The following is a 6,682-nucleotide window of genomic DNA, read 5'->3' as shown; positions in this document are numbered from 1 at the left end:
ACCAGCCTGCGCTCATTATGATGCCTGTCTGAAGTAAACACGCTGCGATTTTCCAGAATTTAAGGATTCATGGAAGATTTTCACCAGTGCATCCTTTTCATCGATGAGAAGTTGGTAAGAAGGTTCTGAATGTGCAGCCTGGTTTGCAATATTGGACATACATCTTCCGGAAGCACACTCTTCACCACTGATACCACTCCAGTCAATCTCCACTGCACAATCTCCTCGGTCTTGGCGGTTTTCCAAAGGATTTGTTTGAACCCTCGCAAGGATCTAACAATCCACAGGAATGCCATATGACTCCAATTCTTTGAATCCCATCTATCAGAGCAATTTTGATAAAAGGAGGTAATCACATATTATAGACAACGACATGCTTCCTTCAATGTTAATCTCCTTAATGACATCAAATACAATTGGCCTGAAATCTCTATTGAATAAATAAACAGCAAATTCTACAGTCAGTCCAGGAACAACCCGTGCCTTCATTCCACTTATTGTTACTTTCATTTCCTTAATCCCACTTCTTTATCACAAAGGTTTCTTTAAACTCCCTTCAATAAAAGTGCTCACTTTCCTCATCGACCATTCGTAATTGTTTTCTTTTGTATAAAACTTATGTCAAAGAGGAATGAGAAAGACTGGCTGTAGGTAATGGTGACATGTCATGTGGACCAGATGTGATGCAGCTGAGGATGCTGAGTGATGTAATAGTGGACATTGTGAAGTTACTGGCCAGAAACTTCCGAATTCTATTTGCGTTTTTAATGGACAGCTACAATCCACTTGTTTATTCCAGGACACAACAATGAATAAAGTGAATCAGTGCTGAACAGTTTCTATCATCACAATCCTCCAGCTTGTTCTTATTGACAAACCGGTCCTGGATTGAAGTTTTTTGCTTTAAGAATGAGACCACCACCTCCTGGGAATACAGCAGCGATTCCTCGAGGACCTGAGCTGTAAACGTGAAATTCAGTGAAAGGATTTCACCCTCCGCACGGAATCTGATCACCACCTCAACCCCAACATTCAACTTGGGTGGGAAGGCAAGACAATTTCCTTCCCCCAGCCCCCCACACAGACTGGGTAATCTCCCAAACTCGTATCCTGCTATTGTCACAATGCTCCACAACATCGCTCTCTTCCCAAATCTCCAGGAATCTCACCCCAAATCCTCAAACCTTTTATTCTGTATTCAAACAACATTTTGTCCCCTGACTAAGTTCATCCTGGGAAGAGAGGTTTGGTATTCCGAGTTCCTCTGCAGATATCCGGTTTTTGTTTAATGACCAAAAGAGGCCTAAAACCTGAAAGAAAGCCTCTCTCACAGCCTTGTGAGCATGTCTCAAATAGACGGTGCAGTCAATACCTGCAGAGTAGATAACAATGGAGAGAACTGTGAGGAATTTCAGCGTCAACATTCGGTGGAAATAAAGGATTCACAAGAAAACATTATTTTAACGACTGAACAGATTCTCTGGGAGCAGGACTGAAGTCAAAGGGAAAAATCCAGCTGATTTCTAGTCGAAAGCATTAACCATTGGACTGAATTCAGTCCTTGTGTTAAAATGTCTGTAAATTATCCACTGGAAAGTGAAGGACAAGTTAAACCTGCAATTCTGGAACAAAGACAGATTTTGCGCTGTTGTATTCTTTGGGGAGAATTACAGAACAAAGAGATCTAGGGGTACAAGTTCGGAGCTCCTTGTAAGTAGAGTCGCAGGTGGACAGGGTGGTGAAGAAGCCATTCAGCATGCTCGGTTTTATTGATCAGGATATTGAATAAAGGAGTCGGGACGTCTTATTAGAAGTTGTACAATACATTGGTAAGAGCACACATGAAATACTATATTCAGTTCTAGTCACCCTATTATGGGAAGTATATTGGTAAACTAGAAAGAGTGCCGAAGAGATTTACGAGGATGCTACCAGGACTTGGTCCTCTGGGTTATAAGGAGAGACTGGACAGGCTTGGATTTTTTCCCTGGAGCGTCGGAGGCTTCGAGGTGAACTGATAGAGGTCTATAAAATAATGAGGAGCATAGATCAGGCAGATTGTCAACATATGTTCCCAAAGGTAGAGGAGCCTAAAGGGCATAGGTTTGAGGTGAGAGGGGAGAGATGCAAAAGAGACCAGAGAGGATTTGCTTTCATGCGGAGGGTGGTGAGCATCCGAAATGGGCTGCCAGAGGCAGTGTAGAATCGGTACAATGTTTTCCTTTAAAATACAGTGAGATATTTACATAGAACATACAGCACAGAACACACGATGTTGTGCCGAACCTTTGTCCTAGATTAATCATAGATTATCATTGAATTTACAGTGCAGAAGGAGGCCATTCGGCCCTTTGAGTCTGCACCGGCTCCTGGAAAGAGCACCCTACCCAAACTCAACACCTCCAACCAACACCAAGGGCAATTTTGAACATTAAGGGCAATTTATCATTGGCCAATTCACCTAACCTGCACATCTTTGGACTGTGGGAGGAAACCGGAGCACCCGGAGGGAATCCACGCAGACACGGGGAGGACGTGCAGACTCCGCACAGACAGTGACCCAAGCCGGAATCGAACCTGGGACCCTGGAACTGTGAAGCAATTGTGATATCCACAATGCTACCGTGCTGCCCTTAAGAACAAATAAATCTACACTATATCATTGTACCGTAATCCATGTACCTATCCAATAGCTGCTTCAAGGTCCCTAAAGGTTCCGACTCAACTTCTTCCACAGGCAGTGATTCCATGCCCCCACTACTCTCTGGGTAAAGAACCTACCTCTGATATCCCTCCTATATCTTCCACCTTTCACCTTAAATTTATGTCCCCTTGTAATGGTTTGTTCCACCCGGGGAAAATGTCTCTGACTGTCTACTCTATGTGTTCCCCTGATCATCTTATAAACCTCTATCAAGTCGCCCCTCATCCTTCTCCGTTCTAATGAGAAAAGGCCTAGCACCCTCAACCTTTCCTCGTAAGACCTACTCTCCATTCCAGGCAACATCCTGGTAAATCTTCTTTGCACCTTTTCCAAAGCTTCCACATCCTTCCTAAAATGAGGCGACCAGAACTGTACACAGTACTCCAACTGTGGCCTTACCAAAGTTTTGTACAGCTGAATCATCACCTCACGGCTCTTAAATTCAATCCCTCTGTTAATGAACGCGAGCACACCATAGGCCTTCTTCACAGCTCTATCCACTTGAGTGGCAACTTTCAAAGATGTATAAACATAGACCCCAAGATCTCTCTTCTCCTCCACATTGCCAAGAAATCTACCGTTAACCCTGTATTCCGCATTCATATTTGTCCTTCCAAAATGGACAACCTCACACTTTTCAGGGTTAAACTCCATCTGCGACTTCTCAGCCCAGCTCTGCATCCTATCTATGTCTCTTTGCAGCCGACAACAGCCCTCCTCACTATCCACAATCCACCAATCTTCGTATCGTCTGCAAATTTACTGACCCACCCTTCAACTCCCTCATCCAAGTCATTAATGAAAATCACAAACAGCAGAGGACCCAGCGGTACGCCACTGGTAACTGGGATCCAGGCTGAATATTTGCCATCCACCAGCACTCTCTGACTTCTATCAGTTAGCCAGTTCGTTATCTAACTGGCCAAATTTCCCACTATCCCATGCCTCCTTACTTTCTCCATAAGCCTACCATGGGGAACCTTATCAAATGCTAATTTGATCAAATCAAATTTACCTGGGCAGGTTGAATATAGAGGGACATGGATCAAATGTGGGCAAGTGGGACTAACTTGGTGATAGAAACTGGGCAACATGGACAAGCTGGGCCGAAGGACCTGTTTCCATGCTGTAAACATCTATGACTCTGTGACTTTATGGAGGAAGTGTTCAATCACACAGGTCAGGTCAAACGCAGTGACACCCTGCTGGGATTGATCTAAGCTACAGAGTGTGAGGATGTTTAGCTGAACAAACCGGAATGCTTGAAATATTTTACGAATCTGTGGTATCACTAACAAGAGAAATAGTTAACATTTCAGATCCTGACCCTTCATTGGAACGACCTGTTCCTCTCTCCACAGAAGCTGCCGTGTCAGCTGAATATTTGCAGCATTTTCTGTCTTGGTTTCAGATTTGCGGCATCCGCAGTATTTTGCTGTTGGGCCAAAGGACAATGAGTTGTCTTTCCTGCTCTGAGGGTTATTGCAGGTCTCTCTGGCTGTGATTATCGCTGATTATCCATCTCTAGGATCTGTATTATTCAATAAGACTGCCGTTTGTGGAGGGTTTCTGAAATCCAGTCAGGGAGCTGGAGTTAAAATACACGGAGCCCTTACTCAATCTAAATGTAGGGCAGAACAGTCTCGAGGTGCTCAACGACCAGCCCAGTTTGTTTGTTCCTGTGAATACAACAGGAGATAAACAGAGACAGCTGCAAACACATGTTGCATTTCATTCATAAAGTCATCGAATCAGACAGCAGAGAAATAGCCCTTCAGCCCATCGCATCTGTGCCGGTCAGAAACAACCACCGAACCATTCTCATCCCATTTCCCAGCACTTGGATCATCGCCTCGTGTACCCTGGGATCGCAAATGCCCATCTAAACACTTCCAACAGTTCCAAACTCCCGCCTCCCTCCAGGGAAAGAGGTTTTCCAATAAACGGTTTCACAAGAAAAGCCTCTGCAGTCAGGAGCTGAAAAGGGAGAGATGACCCCTCTGTCATCTTGTACTCTGTGCCGCTATTAATAAAGTCATGACACTGTTTGATTTATAAACGACTCTTACAGCCTGCCCTGTCAGCTTCAATGATTTGGACACATGTCCCGCTGTTCCTGCACTCTTTCTTGTAAATAGACACTTTATTTTATATTGTTTACTTCTGTTATTCTACAAAAATAAATCGCCTCATTCCTTGTCTGCTACATGTCCTCCCTTTGCACCAACCTGGCTGTGTCCTTTCGGAGTTTTACTAGAATTTCTGTAGCGCTTTTCACAACCACAGGGCTGCCCAAAACATTCCCAGACAATGAAGTAGTTTTGAAATGTCGTCACTGTGCGAATTACTGAACTTTTGAACTGCCTGTTGGAAAACTACAGAAATCCTCATATGGGGATGTGAAAGCGCTGCAGGTGTGGCTCTGTGGCGCAACGGATAGCGCGTTGGACTTCTAGTCGCTGTCGTGATGAGACATTCAAAGGTTGTGGGTTCGAGTCCCACCAGAGTCGGTTTTTAGGCAAGGTTTGAATAGCAACAGGTTTATCAATGTCCCCAGGTGAGTGAAACTGCCGCCCCGAACTTCCTTCTGAAAGGCGACTCCAGTCACTCTCCCCTTTCCCATCAGAACAACGTCACAGAAGAAATCCCATTCTGGACAAAAATAAAATCTTTGAAAGCTGCTGACCAGAGTCAGTCTGTTCCCTCCTCAGACAGATTGCAAACCGGGCAGATATATCAGCGGGCAGTTTGTTCCTCACAGGCAGCTCCAAACAAGGATGATGTGAATCGACACCACTGAATGCGAACACCAACACGGTTATCACAGCTGTGATGAACAGCTCATGTTGCAGCTTTAGATCAGACAGTGGAGGATTATCACAGGCGCTCTGTCAGACTGCATGTTCCTTCAGGCAGGTTTCCGACTGGACACTTGGAATGAGCGGCCGTGTGAACATTAGCGGTTCAGGGGGAGATTTCTCACTGACCAGACTGGAGTTCCGGTTCCATTCCCAGACATTTCCCTTTCTCTTTCTGAATCCATCCCTGTCCTCTTGCTCATTTGCACTTTTCATTGTTCCATCAATGGCGGCCGCGTCTTCAGCTGTCTGAGCCTTGAGCTCTACAATTCATTCTTGAAAAATCTCCAGCTGTCTCTCCGCCGTCCAAGTACAAAATGAATGAATGCAATTAGAAGCAAAAAAAAAGGGACGGGCAAGAAACACACCAAACAAAACATAATCTAAAATTACTGAGCTCGATGTTGAGGACGGAGTTCTGTGGGTGGCTACTTAAATGTTGAGGTGGTTTTACTCGAGTTTCCGTTAATCTCCATTGGAACACGGATGACCAACGGCAGAAAGGTCAGAGTGGGAGAGGTGGAGAATTGAAATGACAAGTGGCAGGAAACTCAAAGTCATGATTGTGGATTGAACAGAGATTTATCAAAGCGGTCACAGTCTGTTATCTGACCTGTTGAAGTAGATGAGACCAAATTGTGGCAGCAAATACCGATGGGGGCGAATGGCCTCCTTCTGCACTGTAAATTCGATGATAATCTATGATACAGGAGATTAAACTGAAAAGCACAAGTGTCGCACTGGTTCACTTGGGATGAGTGTTTTGGGCCCTTGGATAATGAGGAGGGAGGGGGTAAAAAGGCAGGAGTTGCATCTCCTGCACTTGCAAAGAAAGGTGCAGATAGAAAGTGAGCGGATATTGGCGGTGGAGCAGCGGTCGCGGAGGGGATTGTCCCTTCAGTCTGGTGAATGGGGAGAGCAGGGGAGGGCGTTTTTGATGATGTCATAAATGGTCCCTGGAATACGGAGACTGACGGGCTGCAAGGTGAGAACAAGCGGCACCAAATCAGTTCAGCTCGACTTACACAGGACACAACAATGTCAGTAACGGAAAGATCTTTTGGGATAAGAGCAAGTGATTTGCAACATCGTTCACTTTTATTTCCATTTCCCACCTTAG

At 44.9% G+C, this 6,682-nt stretch overlaps 1 non-coding gene across 1 annotated transcript; it reads left to right on the top strand.

Annotated features, from left to right (window-relative positions):
- Nucleotides 1-5,122: 5,122 nt before the first annotated feature.
- On the top strand, nt 5,123-5,214 carry trnar-ucu (transfer RNA arginine (anticodon UCU)). Its single transcript is given in 2 exon segments — nt 5,123-5,159; nt 5,179-5,214. It is a non-coding gene; the product is annotated as a tRNA-Arg (tRNA).
- The last annotated feature ends 1,468 nt before the right edge of the window (nt 5,215-6,682 follow it).

Source organism: Scyliorhinus torazame, chromosome 24, assembly GCF_047496885.1.
Source record: "Scyliorhinus torazame isolate Kashiwa2021f chromosome 24, sScyTor2.1, whole genome shotgun sequence".
NCBI lineage: Eukaryota > Metazoa > Chordata > Chondrichthyes > Carcharhiniformes > Scyliorhinidae > Scyliorhinus > Scyliorhinus torazame.
Note: the sequence above shows the minus strand (reverse complement) of the source record. Positions and strands in the feature narration are given on the sequence as shown.